The sequence below is a fragment of the Protopterus annectens genome, chromosome 1.part1 (assembly GCF_019279795.1).
Source record: "Protopterus annectens isolate FY-2018-M chromosome 1.part1, PAN1.0, whole genome shotgun sequence".
Lineage (NCBI taxonomy): Eukaryota > Metazoa > Chordata > Ceratodontiformes > Protopteridae > Protopterus > Protopterus annectens.
The window spans coordinates 724885584-724903216 of NC_056726.1; the positions used below are offsets into that span (position 1 = coordinate 724885584).

At 35.8% G+C, this 17633-nt stretch overlaps 1 protein-coding gene across 1 annotated transcript in view; it reads left to right on the top strand.

The window, feature by feature from the left end:
* The window catches only part of GALT (galactose-1-phosphate uridylyltransferase), a 1193614-nt gene that overhangs the window by 908740 nt on the left and 267241 nt on the right, over nucleotides 1-17633 (top strand). The window lies entirely within an intron of this gene.

The window sequence follows — 17633 nt, forward strand, 5'->3', positions numbered from 1 at the left end:
ACAAAGCCACAATGATCATATCTGTCAATGTTGTCACCACCTTTGCCATTCTTAGTATATATATATATATATATATATATATATGCCAGAAACCCGACAACACACAAACCCGCTAAACACCGAACACCATAACACCACACACTACACGCCAACACCACAGTACACTACAACACATATCCACTAGCCCTAACCCAAACCCTAACCCTAAGGTCCGACACTAGCGACACACCCCTACCTGCACCCTAACCCTAACTCACTTACACACCCCAACCCCAAGCTCTACTATCAAGACACACTCCCTACCTGCACCCTAACCCTAACTCACTTACACACCCCCAAACCCCAAACCCAAGCTCCGACACTACCGCACACTCACCTATCACACACCCTAACCCTACATCCCTGAGTATTGCACACTTACCTGTCCGCTCCCTCCAATCTCCTCACTATCGTCATACTTACCAGGTGCAATAGAAGTAGACCCATATATATATATATATATATATATATATATATATATATATATATATATACATACATACAATTTATAATCATGGTTTAAAATTGAAATGGGTCTGTATGAAGCTGGCTATGATGAGTCTTTACCATCTTTACAGCCACCAAATCTTTCTTCTAAGATGTTGATGCTTCCCATCCTCTTAAAATAATATAAAACAAAATCTTCCAGATGTTTATCACTTTCTTCCCTCCTAACTTCCAGACTTCCACAGGAATGCCATGTATTCCTGGAGACTTTCCTGAAAATTGGTTATACATCACTGTTTTTATCTCCTCTTCTCCCATCTTAACTATTAGTTGTTGAGCTTCATCTACCTGTAACCTTGGCATAATTAAGGCTTCAGGAAATATTTCCATTTATGAACTTTATTGCCAGATTTCTCTGCTTTATACAACATTTCCAAAATATCTCTATTACCGCTGCAGGATCTATGGTTAGTTTTCTTTTTACAGGCTCCCTAAGTTTGGTAGCAGTCCTTTCTACTTTCTGTTGTCCAAGTCAGTGTACTAAAAGTTTTTATTCTCTGGAGTTATTAAAAAATATTGTTGCTAAACAGCAATCTTTCCATATTACATATTATCCAGATATTCCCTTATTTTCACTTTAGCAGTCTGAATTTGCACTTCTTGTTTGTGAGATTCCCTTTATTCTGCAGTACTATAACCTTCCTCAGCCTAAGAAATTTGTATTGCAATTTAACTATATATCTTTCTGCTTTATTTCTACCCATTTTTAAACCCCATTTCATTTTATCCCACTCATTAGCTATAACTTCTAAAGCTATTTCTGTCTTTTGTAGGAACTCTTGAATAATTTCCTCTCTTTTTAAAAGGTAGGTGGTAAGGCACCAGTGCCTCATTTTAACTTCATTATCCTGCATTTTTATCTTGTTTTTATTGGTGTATGATCCAAAATAGTTATTGATGTGTATCAAAGCTTTCACTTAAATGCACGTGTTCCAGTGAAGTATAATTTCTATCTAGTCTAGCCACATTAATGTACCTTGTGGAGTAATATGTAAACTCTGTATAAGTTCTTACTACTGAATTCACATATTCCATACTAAATATGTTCATAAATGTCTTCATAAATTTACATACTTTTGTTAATTTCTCTTATAGGTGCCCATGGTACATCCTAACTATTCCAAATCAAGTTCCCTTCCCCACCAATAACTAATATTCCCTGCTTAAAGCTGATTATTTCTCCCAAAATTTTCTCAAGCCCCCTATTAGCAGTTTTTGTGGGATATAAATGCATACCAGTTTAATCCTCCTCCCGTGCCAATAGTACATCACTACCACAAATCTACCATTACTGTCTTTTTTTCCCTCTTCTATCACTGTTGGGAGTCTCTCTAGCAATTAGTATAATAACTCCCCTTTTCCTTTGTCCCTCGTAATTCTGCTGAATATCCATCCTGAAATCATTTAATTTCTTTGTCAAATTCACATGCTCATTTCTTTTCAAAAATGTCTCCTGCAACATTGATATTTGCATTCTGCATTTCTAATGTAATTCATTACTTTTTCCTTTTTTGTCTATGTGTAAGACCATTTACATTTTTTAATATTAATAGTGTAGCCTTTATGATAAATAGGTTTTGTTCCCACCTATTATATACATGTTCGTTTTTTTGAATGTGTATCTCCAACTTTTGTGTTACATGCACACCGGTTTCACCGGCTGATCTTTTATACAGAGTTTTCTTCTCATCTTCATTTTAACCTGTCCCAGATTTTTCAAAACCTTTTGTTTTAATGAAAACTTTCAAACAAAAAAGAAATACTTTTCAGAACATCTCCATCCCCCGTTAGCTGAGAACGAATACACAAAGCTTATACATCTTCAAAAAAATGTTTAACCATCCAGATTGGAACAATTGTCCCCAATTGAAAGCTGCACCACAGACATTACCTAACCTAAATTAGTTATCCATGCTGGAGCTCATGCTACAGCCTATGTTTTCATTTACACTGATTGCGGTCTTTTTTTTCTGATCTCTTTTCCCCTTCCAGATGTGAAAAACAGATTGTATGCTTTCAGAAAATCTTAACTTTTATCCCTAAGAAAACATGCACTGGCTGTCTTTTAAATAAATCTAAATTGTTCACTGTTCTGTTAACTGCTTTAAAGTATTAAGGCTGCTATCTCTTATTCACTTCCCATAAGTTCAGACTTTGTTTTTCACTGCACTGCTTGCCATTATACCTTAAAATTTTGCACTTCTGTTTGCAAAAAATGCTCATAATGCTTAAGATTAATTGCTTGCACCTGCAGACAGCTGATCTCTATGTAATAAATCAGCAATGATTCTTTGTAAATTTCACTCAGAACATAATGTGCAACTGCCTTCAGCTGCAGACCTCTTGCCTCCTGTGGAACATTTTCTAATGGAAAAAAGCACACCATTGTCTTTGCGGATGTAAGAAACTGCATTTTTATTACTTCCAACATACTAACTTGTTTTGCAAGTGGATGTACTTATAGAAACACTTGAATATAGCTTAAACCAAGAACATTAATCTATACCTATACCTTGTAAACCTAATGGAAAATATCTTAATTCTACATATAATTACTGCACATTTACACTCCTATCCACCCCAACAGCCCAGGGTCATAGCATAGTAACATCAAACATGCTTTTGTCCAGCCTTACTTCTCTTCTTATACTGTAAAGCCTATATTTCTCACATGTAAAAAGTACTTCTTTCTTTAACACATATGACAGTCACTGAAAGGACTCCCCCCATCATTTAAAATAAGCCTGACTACATATTACACAGAACTGCTTTACTGTATATTAAATGCAGTTTATGTAATGAAATATTTTATACAAATACTAATATGAACAAACATTTTTACTTCTTTTCCCCTTTTAGTGTCCTCCTAAACATTAGTGATATACAGCAGGGTATATGCTTTACAGGCCACTCCCAGGTTTAACAAAGTGAACAGAAGTCCAGTCTTTCTAAGCCACTTTTTCTTACAAAGCCATATTTCACAAATGTGTTTTTATAGTTCCCCCATGTATTCAGTTATTTTTGTGTTGCTGGTCTTCCTGTTTCATCTCCATTTCCCAACAGCACACTCTAATTCAAGTCCAAAGCACTCCTTATTCTAATTAATATGCTTGTTTCTCTTGCCATCTCGCTCTCTCAAGCATTTTCCTTTGAAACATTAGAAAAGGATTTAGTGGCAAAGTCTCTCTATAAGCTTTATTGTCAAAAGAATGAAATGCAGTTTTCTGGTTCATGTTTTGTTGGATAAACTTTTTTTATTTTCTGTTTAGCCTGTTCTGCATTATAAAATGTATTTGGTCCACTACAAAAACAATATTTTCATCACTGCTGAATACAACAGCTTTTATCTCCTATCTGCCCGTCAACATTTCATGATTTGCACAGATAAATTTGTTTCTCTTTTGCCTGTGTACAGTGAATAATCATTTTCCAAAAACACACTGCTATCTCCAATTTTTAAAACTTTTCCCTTTTGCCACAGCTTTGTCAGGGCCAGCTCTTTCTGCTGGTATGATTGCATCTTTACTAATACAGGTCTTTGTCAGGTTTGGAACATACACTCACTGTAATCTTTCAGTTTACAAATCTTGCTGTGAAATACCATTCCAATGGCTTATCTTTGCTTCCATAAAATTAATAGTCTGTTCCTTCCAGTTTCTCTGTAGCAGCAGAAAATCTCAGGTTTTCTCTGTGTGCTCTATTCTAACTCTACCGTTTTTTTTCAAAAGCCTCATACTCGACCTTTTCATTTCAACTTTTGACTTTTTTTTGCACTTATAGTTCATTGTAATAGCTAATTAAAACTTCTGTTTTTACAGCCTTTTGTTATTTGAGGCGATGTACCCCTTCAATGCTTAATTTGTTTATTTCACCTCTTAGTGTTTTCTCTTCAGTGCTTTGTCATTGGTTTTCTTTCTAGTTCTCTAAATTTAATTTTGTTGGCATCCTGGTAGTATACTTAATAACCAGTAACTTAATTTTACTCAAGTTGACATTATTACTCGCTCTTATTTCTCAGTCTGTTTTTTCACAGTGAGAGATCTGAAATTAAGCTTTTGATCAGTATGCAGCCATTTTAAGTCCCCAAATAAAACTGACTTGTTCCTTACTGCTGATTTTGCTTCATGCCATCCTGTCACTGTATTGTCTTTCAGTAGCATAAATTTTAGGTCTTTATCAGTAGATCTCTGAAATTCTTTTATCATTTCTTCTTACATTGATAATTGTGGGATTGCCCATAGGATCTCTAGAACTTCTTGTAGTTTGTCAGGCTTCTCTGGAAAATATGCTTTACTCAACATACATGCTATACTTAATTTCTTTCCTCTTTAACATACTGCTACATATAATTTCACGCCTGTATTGTAATTCACTTTCAGAATATACTTTGGTAAATTAAATAACATCCTCTGCAATTTTGGAGGTACCTTATATATAAAATGTCTTTATATACTTTGCAAGGTTTTGTAGTCTGCATGTACCTGAACTTCTAGATATATGTATGAAAACAAAAATATATAAAGGAAAGAAATGAAACAGGTAATTATAAAGTTACTACTTTAAATATTAATGGTGTAATAAATTACATAAGTAGATCATTGGCATATCATTGTTGTGAAAAAAATAGCCAGATGTTATGGTCTTAACAGATATTAGATTTCTGAAAAGAAAACTATTTTGAGACTTTGAGGTTGGAGTTTAGTATGGGGTTTAGGTATAAAAACGTGTTGGGTGTTAGATTTGCTATGTAAAAGAGAAGCTATGTCTACAGTGTATCATGTGGTAGTAACAACAGGAAGATTATCTGTTGATATTTTTGTTAAAGGGCAGCCATTAAAATTATTATGATTTACGCATATGCAAATAATAAAAAGAGAGAGAACTGCTAGAAAGGATTAAACCATGTAGCATGGCAAATATGGATTTAGTCATAATGGGTACATTTAATTGTAATTTAAGGAAGTAAGTTGAGAAAATACCTGGGGATGTTAAAAATTAAAATACATGTAAACTTAGGAAAAATGAAGTTACGGAAAAAGAGAATGCACATAAAGAAAACAGAAATTGTATTTTTTGGAGACAGTAAGTAAGATAGTAGGGGAAATAATACAGGCAGTGATTTTAGATCAGGAGGCAGTTTAGGCTAGAGTAAGTGTGACTTTACAGTATATTAGAATAGGAAAAGGTATACAAAATAAACAATGTTAAATATAAGAGAAATTTGAGAAAGAGGCAAAATCTTTTTGGAAAGAACATTTGACTGCAAGATTTATGTATAAATATTGAACTGAATGGTGAGTGAATAAAAAAACAAAGTAAAACAGAATATGAATTAGAAGAAAAGAATATTTCAGAATACAAATAAATATAATGAAACAGAAAAATTATGCAACGTAATGGAACATGATATATTTATTTGGAGAAAACTGTATAAACAAAAAGAGAAGATATAGATTTATTAAAAACAACAGTATTTAACCAAGGGAAAGAGAGAGGAAGTGTTGCCATTTTGGGGAAAAATGAAATGGCAAAATTTTAATAAAGGAGCAAGTGGTAATGAAAGAATGTTACTATACTGGAAAGCAGGATGACATTGAAAAGGAAGAGGTTATTATTATTTTAGAAACAAATTTAATGAAGACAGAAAAAAAGAAATACAGTTAAACGGGAATGTAGAGAAGGAGGTATTGAAGAGAAAAATAAGTATGAGGTAAAGAAAATTTAATTCCCGGTTAGATGGGTTAAATTATGAATTTTATAAAAATATGACTATCAGAAATATTTTAAGAGTATTAAATGAATGGAAGAAACAAGGCTTCACTGAAAGTAATATCTGTGAAGGAGCAATGAGGCTGATTTGGAAGAAAGGGAAAATTGGATATTCAGTATATAGAGACCAACATAATTAATGAAAACAAATTGTAAAACATTAGTAAAAGTAGTGCAAATTAGGATCAACAAGATTCTAGAACATAAGTGGATAGAAGGAATTTATGGAGTAAAAAGTAAAATAATGAGTACAATGCAAATGATTATAAAACAAATTTATATGCTTTAAATATGAATGTGGTAGTGTATTGTTTAGATATATGAGAAAAACAACATATGAACATGGGGATACAAATTACTATGATTTTTTTCACTAATATAGGGTGGTGGATTGAGGTTGTAAAAAAGAGGAGACTGTGTCTAGATTGTAAAGGTTTCAAGATCAAAGAGAAACTGAAAGGTTTTCATGAAGTAGTAAAAGAAAAAGCACAGGAATTTATTTTAATAATAAAAAGATTGAAATTTTAGCAGTGTATTTTTTGGAAAGTTGTTTATTTGCAATTTGGTTACCGGGGAAGTCCACTGGGCCGAATTGACCCATTTTCCATGGAGGCCCGGGAAGAAAAGCTCCAAGATGCATTATACAATTTAGATACAAACGATAGTTAATATTAAAGATCTTGTTTAGAATAGTTACTCATAAATGCATTCAATATTATGCATAGTTAAATTCATTAAGCTTCAAGGTAGGGATCACACAGTTTCATTTGAGGAAAACAGATATGGGTTAGGTGTGGAAACAGTTTACATGTAAACCTTTTAGGAAAATGTAAATATGCTTTAATACATACATTAACAGTAGAATACTATTTACAATATTTACAGGGGTGGCCTGTGTGAGGGTAGCTGTAGGAGGTGAGAGCTTAGAGATAAGCTATAGAAATTAAGAACTTAGATATGCTCATGGAAAGATAACTATGAGAGTTGTAGAGCTTGGGAACCAGAGCAAGAACCCCCTTTGATTAGGTTGGGTGAAGGCAGGTACAGTTCCATTTAGTGGACAGGTGATTGAATAGTTTGGTTTTGAAGTTTTCTGTGTTTGGTATGGTTCTTAGTGTGGAGGGAAGGGAATTCCATTTATTGCCTAGTGAGAAGGATAGGAAAAGTTGGCCAGCAGGACAGGAATTCCATTTAATGCCTAGTGAGAAAGATAGGAGAAGTTGGCCAGCAGGACATTTAGGTTTATGGGTAGTAATTAAGTTAAGATTTTCAGATCTGAGAGCTCTGGTGGGTGTATTAGGGGGGAGGATGTTAGAGTGGGATTTTTGTTGGGTAAAATATGAGTCTATGTGCAGTAGTGAGTTGGAGATAGCCTAGGTAGTTTGGGAGTTCAAGCCAATTCAGGGATTGTAGGGATAGGCAGTGATGGGTGGTATTTTTAGATTTAGAGGCAAATTTAGAGATTTTGTTTTAGCAGTTTTCTAGTTTAGAAGTGATAGAGGAGGATAGGTTGATTAGGAGAGGGGCTCCGTATAATAAGGAAGGAAGAAGATAAGTCGAGGCTAGAGTTTGCCTGGTAGAGTTGGAGAGAAAGCGATTATTCCTATACAGCATACCTAGATTTTGGTGGGTTTTCTTAATATTTTGTTGAATATGAATATCAAACTTGAGGTGTTCATCTACAGTAATGGCAAGTAGTTTGGCAGAGGGGACTACTTCTGTAAAGTGCTGGGTAGGAGTGAGAAGATTGTTTTGGGTCAGGAAAGGCATAAGCTGGAGATGGATGCATTTTTCTAGGATTTTGGAGATTGGTGAGACTATAGACTTTGAAGTTGTTTTTATCGTAGGAGAGGGTCTATCTGGGAGGGAATAGTAGAATCTTTGATTTATTTGCATTGAGAGAGAGAGGTGGTTTTGGCGCATTCAGTTTTCAGTTGTTGAGAAGGCAGTTTGGGTTTTAGTCAGCAATTCAGAGAGGTTTGAGGCAGAGCAGACTAAGGTTGAATCATCTGCGTATTGAATGATTTTAGCATCAGGAATAGCAGTGTGAAAGTTATTGATGAAGATGTTAAAAAGCATTGGCCCAAGGATGGATCCCTGTGGTACGCCAGTTGGGGTAGGTAGGAAGGAAGAGATGGAGATCTTCCATTTGACTTCCTGTGATCTGCCTGATAGTGGGAGAACCAGGATAAAGCATTATGTGAGAGATTAAGGTTTGAGAGATGACAGAGAAGGTGCTTGTGGGAAATGGTATCGAAGGCTTTAGACAGATAGAGTAAAACAGTAGAAACTAAGTGGCCTGAATCTCGGGCTTGATTGACAGTGTCTGGGAAAGAGAGTAGAGCAGTTATTGTGCTATGTCCTGGACAGAAGCTATGCTGGGTAGGAGTGAGAAGATTGTTTTGGGTCAGGAAAGACATAAGTTGGAGGTGGATGAATTTTTCTAGGGTTTTGGAGATTGGTGAGAGCAAAGCAATGGGGCGAAAGTTTGAGATGCTGGTATTTTTGCCTCCTTTATGAAGAGGAAGAATATAAGCTGAGCGCCAGAGTTTGGGGACGTATGATTCTTTTATGGATTGGTAGATAATGATGCTGATTGGGAGTGCAATGCCATCAGCAGCACATTTTAGGAAGGAAGAGGGAATATTGTTGGAGCGTTAGAGCAAGGTTTAAGTTTGGACAAATGTTTTTTTTATAAAGTTAGTAGAGATGGGTTTGAGTTCAAACAGATGAGGTGAGTTAGAAGGGGGAGAGTGTAGAGCAGTTGGGTTATTATTGGGAAATGTCATAGTGAGGGTAGTAAGTGTCTATGAAAAATGTGTTAAATTCAGAGCCTAGTTCGAGATCAGATTTACTTGGGTCAGGACAAGGATTATTCTTGGAGCCTAGAGTTCCAGAATTCTTAGGGGGTTTTATTGTTATTAGACTGAAGTTTGATATAGTAGGATTTTTGTCTTTGGTGATTATTCGTTTTGCACGGTATAATGTGTGTGTGTATATATATATATATATATATATATATATATATATATATATATATATATGTTAATCCTGGGTTGCCCCAATTTTCCTTGGTTAGATGGACATACTTTATAGATCAGCACTGACTACCCCTGCCCTTGAGGGAGAGGGGTGCCACTCTTGGGGTAGATTTGCCAAATGGGGTAATAGTGCACTTTAGTTTTAGATTGTGACCTTGGCACCAGTCATTTGTGTTAGCCCCCCCCATAATATGTTAACATTGTTGGGGACTCAGTGATTGCACCTAGTTTACAATCAGTGAACTTAATAAGCCAAAGGCTGTCTACTTTAGCCTGGACTTCCGAGAAATAGATTCCAAATAGTAAAGGGCCCAGTATAGATCCTTGCAGTATGCTACTGGTGACTGGTCTACTGGTAGAGGTGGAGTCACCAACTTTGACAGCATGTGTTCTGTTGATGACAGTTAGCTACCCATCTAGTAATGTAAGGGTTAACACCTAGATGGGAGAGTTTTGCAATGATTCCTGAGTGAGGGATTGTGTCAAAGGCTTTGGCTAGGTCCATATAGGTGGTATGCACTGACTTACCTTCATCCGGGGCTTTGACTTTCTCAAAGAAGGTTTAGCAGGTTCAATAAGCACAATCTTGCCCTTAATGAAGCCAGATTGAGTTGGGTCTAAAGTTTGAAGGTCACCTATGTCCTTGTTAAGTTCCAGGATGATTCTTTCCATGGCCTTGCAGATGAGGCCGGGTATACTTATGGGAATAAAGTTCCCAGGGAAGGTTGATGTCCCCCCTTTATGCAAGTGGATTACTGTTGCTGTTCTCCATTCTGTTGGTACAAAGCCAGTTCTCAGGCTATGTTTAAAGAGAATGGCAAGTGGGTCAGCTCGGTCATGTTTTAGATTGCTTAGCAAGTAACCTGGGATATAATCTGGTCCCACTGAGACCATGTTTATTAACTAGGAGAGCACAGCTATGACTTCATCTCTAGAGATACTAGGTTGAGAACTGATGCCATGTATGCTTTGGGATATGGCTGGTGGGGACAGGAGGTGAAGTTTGTCAAATCTGTCAGCTAGCAGGTTGGCAATTTCCTTTGGTATAGTGTGAATGGTACCATCTGCTACCAATTCGGTACATACATAACTGGGCACTCCATTTTAGATGTTAGACAACATTAAAGAATGCCTTATAATTGTCCGTGGTTAGGGATGCTATTTTCACTTCATAATTAGGTTTAGAGGACTTTACAAGACTTCTTATTTGCTTGCTCAGTCTGTGGAGGGAATTCTTCCTCTGCAGAAGTATTTGCCTCTTGTTCTTGGACATCAGTTTCTTCCGTTTGTTATACAATATGTTTATACTAGATGCCCACCATGGTGGCCTGTTTTTTGGGAGGGCCTGGTTTAGGTACAGCTGAGTCTATACAGTTGCTTAGATTATAATTTCTGTGTAGGAGTCATTATAGTCTTGATTCCAGGGGATATAAAATTTTTTATACCATCACTTAGTAGGCTATAGTTTTGCTTTGGTGAAGTTCCTTAGTATTTTTGTTCCTTTGGGGATGTGAGTCCAATAGTTACTTTGAACGAGACTGATTTATGATCCGACCTTACCACAGAGGGGATCACACAGGGAGCAATGCAGTGACCATCCAGAGCATTTGGATTGATAAAGTCCAGGAACCTCTGAGCGAGCACATTTGAGGGATAATTGAAATTTCCCATGACTGAATCCAGGTAGGCATTGTGCTTTTCTTTGTTCATGGAGGGGGACCTATAGCTAGCAATGATGTGGTAGGGTGTTTTGCGTATAGTTAATTGGACATGGAGTATTTCAAGAGAGTTGTACTGTTTGACCAGTCTTGAGGTATACTTTGCTTTAATGAAGATGGATACACCTCCACCTTTGGTTCTTTTATACTCATTCTGAGGTCTAAAAGTGTGGAAGGCATTGTAGCCTTGCACAGCTGGGGTGCTCTCCGTGGCCTTACACCATGTTTTAGTGACTGCACAAACAGCAGTATCTTCCAAATTGAGACTCCTAGCGTTAAGCAGCAGAACCTCGAATTTCTCTCAAGTGGTACTTTGTTGGAAATTTTGTCATTTTGACATTATCTAAAAAAGGCACTATGGGGGGAGGCAAGCACCTTAGCCAGTATCCAAAAGCCTAGGTGAGACAGGTGCAGAGCATTTGGATAGGCTTCTAGTGAGTACTTCCACATATGTGAGTTTATCTCTTGTGTCCTGAACTTGTGTGAGAGGTGAAGTGCATGAGCTGACAACCTGTTTGACGTCTTGTTTTTTGATCATTTCCAAATTGATAGTGTAATTACATCTCTCACATATGGTATTTGTTTCACGACTAAGTGGTTGTCCGTATACATGAGGCATTTACTGCATTGCCTCCGGATACCAAGTCAGTCAGGCTTGCCTGAGAAATGGTGGGAAAGTGACCATCTATAATGTCAGGTTTATACCTTAGTGCTGTTGGGGAGTGGGTAAGTTAAATCAGTTTATGGTGTAAGAATAACAGAGGGGCTTATTCTGTTGACAGTTTAGGGAGAAGAGCTGTGTCAGTGCTGCACAGTGTGCAGCTGAGTTGCCTGCAGAACAGGACACTTGGGAAAGTTATATTGATAGATGTCTAGGGAAAATCTAAGTTTCCGGCTGTTTGCGTCTACACAGGGCAGTGCTGACCCTCGTTGCTTGATGCGCAACTTCATGCAAAAGCAAGCCTTAAGTACAGGTGAAATTCATCAATTTTAAGACAAACTACCAATGGGAAAGCACCAAACTGAGCCTTTCTGCAGCCATCCCCAAGTCAGATGGAACCTAAGCTACACACTTCTGCCACAAGGGTGCAGGGAAGCCCTCTTAATGTAAGATGGCTGGTTTAGAGTTCAGTGATTCCAAACAGTCTAGATTCAGCAAGTCTGAATCTAAACTATGCTATACAAGGTAGCAGTACAAAATTTCAAACTACAAAAAAAAAATTCAGACACAACCAGCAATAATGAAACAGCAATTCAAATAAATACAGTTAACAAAGTTTAATAGAGGCTTTAAATATACTAATTTTTCAGTTGTTTGCAGTGGATGCTTTGGATTTTAGTTCAGATAGACTCCAGATCTCTGACTAAAGTCACCAAGCTCTAAGCAGCTCTGGTTATCTGTGTGCAAACCCTTGCAAACATGAGGCTTAAATACAGGGGAAATTCAAGTCTTAAGTGAAATTACCAATGGGAAAGTCCCAAACTGAGCCTTTCTCCAGCAATCCCCAACTCAGATGGAACCTGAGATACACACTTCTACCACAAAGGTGCAAGGAGGCCTTCTTAATGTAAGATGGGTAGTTTAAAGCAGCAGTGATACCAAACAGTCTAGATTCAGCAAGTCTGAATCTAGCCTATGCTATATAAGGTAGTAGTACACAATTTCAAAGTGCAGAAAAAAATGCAGACCGTCAACAAAAATGAAGCAACAATTCAAATAAATGTAGTTAAAGTGCAATACAGGCTTTAAATATACTTATTTTTCTCTTTGCAGTGGTTGCCTTGGATTTCTCATCAGATGTACTCCAGATCTCTGGCTAAAGTCACCAAACTGTGAGCAGGTCTGCCCTGGAAATTCAGAAAAAATAATTATGCGAACAATTTTGTGGGGTTCTAGGATGAATCTAGTAAAAAGAGCAATATATAACAGAGAAAAAAGGGTTGAATTTTAAGAATCCTCCTTTTTTTTTTTTTGTGTGTGTGTTATGTACAATTTTGAGAGGGAGAAAATATGATGGGATAAAAGACCATTATTAGGATGTTTAAAGTAAAATATAAGAAATTGCAACAAGAAGGCAGAGGAAGGGGGAAATGAGAAATTTGGAAGAGGGAGAAAGAAAGGAAAAAAACTTTGGAATGAAAAATAGACATTCTTCAAAAAAAAAGAGGTATAGTACAAAGATATTATGGAGAAATTGTTTTTACATTCACTCTTGGAGTGGGTTAATCATGGAGATAAAATAAACTATTTAAAAGAAAGATTTAAATTGTGGAATGAAGATCAGGATTTTGTGTGGAGACTGATGATTAAGAAATTACCAGCAACATAAAGAATTAAATATAAAAGAGTAGAGTACAGAAAGTGTTTAGCATTTAGAGAAATGGAATTTATGGAACATGCTTCATTAGAGTGTGCAAGCGTTAGAAAAGCATGGGAAGACGTAAAGAAGCAAAATAACTGGGACACATTAGAAGAAATAGAAATGGGAAAATATTGTATATAGATTGTGTAAACATGAAAAGCAACAATGGTAGATAAGAAAGATAAGGCTTAAATAGCTATAGTACACCAAATTTGGCAGGCAAGAATAAATGAATTATTATGTAATAAAAATTGGGATAAAATAGATACCAATAAGAGATTATATTTATAGAAAAAGGGATAGAGAGGTTGAAGAATTAATAGCACCTTTGTGTGTGTTATGTGTATGCAAAAAGAGTATCAAGATATTTTGAGCTTTTAATCTAATTTATTTTTATGAATTGTTTTTATTTGTAAATAGTCGAGTATGATTTTGTGATTAGTATTGAAATAAAGGAGCCCTACTTTTTTCAGTAGGTGCTGTGGGATCTTTTACAGCCACCTGAGCTACCACTAGCTCAAGCAGATTGGATTTTGGTTTAACATCTCATCTGAAGGATGGCTCTTACTCAGGAGTACAGCACCTCCTAGTGTTGCACTCCAGTGCCAGCAATCTGTCTTCCTAGGGTGGTAATAGAACCCACAGCCTTCTACACCATAAACAAGTGAACTATCTTTTGTACTGACACTACTTATCATTTTGTATATACCTAATTTTTCTTCATTCTTACATGAAGATATATATATTTTTTATTGTTTTGTAACACGTTCTATAGTTTTCATTTGTGACTTTGTATTTGACCCACATATTACCTTACTCATGTCCTGTTCAGTTAACTATTTTAGGTCTGTACTAATAATTTTACTTGTTTCACACACATCCACAGCATTTGATAAGGTTAGGTCTATTTCTCTTTTAAAGGATCACTTTACTTTGTTATTTTATATATAATAAACTGTTGTGCCTATTAATGAGCCATTCATCTCATCAAATTTGCAGTCTTTGACTCAGTTCTTGGCACTGTGTTTCAGTTCAGTAACTTGCATCTGTAGTCAGTATAGAACCTTGTACTCTTGGAAAGAAGAATGGCAAGATATCTTTTGGATCACAGTAATTCTGAATTTGTCTATCTGTCTCTGTCTGTCTCTTTGTTTACTGGGAAAAATTCAACTGAGATAAAGCCGTTTTTCAGCAGAGGCCTAGGGGAAAAGATTCACAATCATATTATACAAATATCAAGAAGTAAAATGTAAAAAAAAACAAAAAAAAAAAACGATATAAGCATATTTTATTTTGATTAGAATTTGAAACAATAGTACAAAAGGCTAAGATTTGTAACATATTTTCAGTGATAGTAGTTTTTATACAGGTATATTTACAGAGCAGGGAATCTGTATAGAGCAGAGAAAATGCAATATACAGTATGATTTTACAGTGATAAATCTATGATTAGATTAGTTAGCAAGCATAAATGTTGAAGGTCAGGCAGAGGAGGTGAGAGACTAGAGTTGTAGTGATGGCAGGTATGGTGCTAGTGACAGAAAATTTATATAAAGGAGGGATAAAGTATAATATGTGATAGTAGAAAGTCTTGGAACAAGTTGTTTCATGGGTTGAGGGAGGGTGGGTAGTAGTGAGAGAGCAGGAGAAATGAGTAAAGGTGGTTTAAGACAAAGGTTATGATTTCTGAGGAGAAAGGAAAATAGTAGAGTGAGGGTATAGATAGGTGTAATTGAGTAGAACAAGGAAAAGTACAGGAGCAGAGCCAGTTACTATTTACATATTGTTTTCTCTTTTATTACTGCTCTTTTGCATTTCTCCTCTTCCAGTAGAGTAAGAATTAGATACCTTTCCTCACAATGTGGGAAGTATACAAATGGCAAGAAACTAATATAACACAACTAAGGCAGAAGATTGAACTCCCTAAGAAATATGCTACCATTCTTAGATCCCTTAATTAAAACTAAGTTGCCTCTTATTAAAATCGACCATCCAGATATTAATTTAGCTATTCTAATATTTAAAAATCTAGTGACTAAAGATAAAACAATTTCTAGGACATATAAATTATGATTTTAACGTCTCAGAATTCCCTCTTATTTTCAACCTATTGGCAGGGGAAAAGCCAACTAATTACAGAAGCAAATAAAAAAGTGACCATTGAAAATACAATTAAGCTTATTCCTTTTAAGCATTTGTGCACATAAATCATGATTAACAACAATGCTTATTATACGCCATCAGTTCTTAATAAGTTTAACCTCCAATATTCAGCAACCTGCCCATACTGCCCAAATCAAGTAGCAGACACTTTACATGTTTTTTGAGGCTGTAAGAAAGTCCACAACTTATGGTGTTCACCAAGAGTAAGATTAGAGAAGATGGGGTATGAAAAATCCACCTTTTCATGGGAAACCGTTATCTTACACATTACCACAACCAAACTTCCTAAAATTCTAAAACATATTATCACTATTTGTGCTCTTATTAAATTTTATATCACTAAAAACTGGTCTGATAAATCCCCAATCTCATGGGGTGATTTTTGTAGCCTAGCTATTAAGTATATTTCCTCCCATAAATTAGTATATACAGCTACAAAACAAAAACAATACTATCATAAGTATTGGGGATACTTGCTTGACTTAATCCTTAAGAGTTAAATCCTGATCCTATGCCAACTTACTGTGATAGACTTTGGCATGAACTTTGTTGCAACAGAATCAATCAATTAATTTTATTGTTTCAACATGTAAGTATTTTTATGTAATATACCTGGTTCTATCAAAGAGCCTGCATTCTTCTTTCATACATCTCAATGTGATATGCTCCTTCTAAATACCTTTCTCCCTTTTGTAGCTATAAAAATGTTAGTTTGCTGATGTGACTTCTATTGTATATAATGTACATAGTTATAGGGTTAATGTTTTAGTTGCTGTTAACCTGACCTTTTGACTTTCTGTATTACAAAAAAATTTAATAGAAATTTTTGGGAAAAAAAGCATTGGATACCTTAAATAGTTATTCTCCAGTGACATGCAGAAGTTTAGCACCCTTCTGTTTTTCAGGCTTCTTGTTGATCTGTTCACATTGAGGAACAAAGTAAATTTATAGATACTAAGCTTCCAGTTTTCAGTTAAGTTTTCTTAACATGAAAGGTTCTTGGTTGTTGTGTTTGGACCATTTTTCTGAATCCAATGTGTGCTTTGTCTTCCTGGCCTGTAACCTATTAATCTTATTTTTTTCACTTATGGTGATACAATTTCCACTCTAACAGCATGTGATATCCATGGGTTTGTTAGCAAGGAGAACAAACAACACAGAGAATGAGAGTGCAGTTGAACTTCCATGAAGTACTTCATCAAAGTGAATAATTTTGAAAAAGTGTAGTACATGGCATTTAGCTTTCTATAACCAACTCTAATGCTATATATATATATGTATATATATATATATATATATATATATCGCCCATGCATACATAACACACAGGTTTGTCATGGCTGGCCACTAAGCTGCGTTTTGTAAGCTTACAACAAAAGGGACAAAGTTAGTTGCACAGGTTATGAATCATAGATGAACTAGAGTTGTGCTCACCCCCTGCCAGTTAAAATGGGATATCTGCTATAAAACACACAGGCTAATTTAAATTTACAGTGTCAAGGGTATACTTGAAAATTAGCTTATTTTATGTTTGTATCTTGAAAAAAGATTTTTGAGTGGTAGTAGGCATTTATTCTTTCTCTAGCTGTTTCTTTAGCTTATTTACTGTTATTTATGCCTATTTAATTATGAGGTCATTGTTCCCCTCTACTCATCAATCATTAGACCCATTATAGAGTACAAACACCCCTTTTGGTATATACCTCACAAGACATCTACAACAACTGGAAAGGCCACAGAAATACCTCACAAAGAGGATTACTGGCCTCAAACCGATACCCTACGCAGACAGTCTAAAAAACTCCAGCTTTATTCCGTTGCATATCGCCTACTCAGAGGCGATCTCTGCCTAACATACAAAGCTATGTCAAACCCAGAGCTGTTGGACATGCTCCACTTAAAATCCCAATCCCTCTGAGCTACAAGCTGTAGGGACCTAAACCTTGTTACCACAATAAACAGAACATGCTGGAGGGATAGATTCCTGTCCCAGAGACTTCCCATACTCTGGAACAGACTACCTATCTATGTCA